General features: G+C 44.3%; 1 non-coding gene across 1 annotated transcript; it reads left to right on the forward strand.

The window, feature by feature from the left end:
• Positions 1-335: 335 nt before the first annotated feature.
• LOC123232633 lies at positions 336-442 on the forward strand. Its single transcript, XR_006505162.1, has one exon. It is a non-coding gene; the product is annotated as a U6 spliceosomal RNA (small nuclear RNA).
• The last annotated feature ends 794 nt before the right edge of the window (positions 443-1,236 follow it).

Genomic DNA, 1,236 nt, shown 5'->3' on the forward strand with positions numbered 1-1,236 from the left:
GCGTCGAGACCGTCAACGCAAGCTCGCCGAGACTTCTGGGATAGAGGAGGATCAGATTGGCTGCCGCTCGCCGCCCCAGCCCATAAGACGTATGTTAATCACGCAAACACCCAGCAGGCACTACGGCCTCAATGAAGCGAAGATTGATTTTAAAATTTTAAACTGGAGACGTTTCCCAAGTTTTAGATAGTGAATTTAAGGTTTAAATGATGTAAAAATTTCTTTGAAAGAATTAGAAAAGAAGCAATCATATTTATAATTTTGTAAATATAACCATATGTATGAGAGTTTCAGATGATTGTGCCTTAAATAGTTGTTAGGACAAAGGCGAATTCGTGCTCGCTTCGGCAGCACATATACTAAAATTGGAACGATACAGAGAAGATTAGCATGGCCCCTGCGCAAGGATGACACGCAAATTCGTGAAGCGTTCCATATTTTGGCTTCCCAAGCAACCAAGAAAAACCGAAGATGATACCTTTCTTTCCTTTCGCGAATATCTTCCCTGCGTCTGCCAGCCATCGCTGATATGGTCTTTTGTGTGTAATTCCTCTTAGGGAGACATTTCAGGGAACGGAAAGAGTAACTACATTCCACCCAGGTACATCCTCAGCTGTATCCTTAGGGGCGTCCAACCGTTACCCTCGCATCCTTCATCTCTATCCTTGGAATATCCTTCCTCCTCCCTCCACATTTTCTTAAACTCTTCAAGGCTACCCCCATCCCCTCAACAGGGGCCCTTTCCCGGTCTCCCAGCTTCTAGCGGTCTCAATTATTTGGTGTTTAATTTTCCCAAGCTGAAAGGCCAACAAGGAGAGCCACTAAAGAGATTTTTCTTATATCTTCTAATCTTCTATGGAGAAGAGAACAAGAGATCCGAGACTCTGGGATCTAGCAGAGCAGAGACACTATTTATGGGGGGACGCGGGGCGAGGGGCGCTATACATAATTTTGAGCTCAATTCAAGCACCACCTTCTTCTCTACCCCATCCCTGCCCCACGCTGCTTGGATCTTGCCCACAAAATTGCTTTGTATCTCTTTTGAGAATGTACATGTTGTCTAGCCAGAGACTGTAAGCTCTTTGTGGGCAGAAACTGTTACAGTTTTTTACTGTATCCCCAGTGCCTAGTACAGTGCCCGGACCATAGCAGGTGCTTAATAAAATGATTGTTGATTGAATGAATAAGATCAAATGGTTAGCACGAACTTGCTGAATGAAATTAAGCATGGACTAG

This window comes from Gracilinanus agilis, chromosome 1, assembly GCF_016433145.1.
Source record: "Gracilinanus agilis isolate LMUSP501 chromosome 1, AgileGrace, whole genome shotgun sequence".
NCBI lineage: Eukaryota > Metazoa > Chordata > Mammalia > Didelphimorphia > Didelphidae > Gracilinanus > Gracilinanus agilis.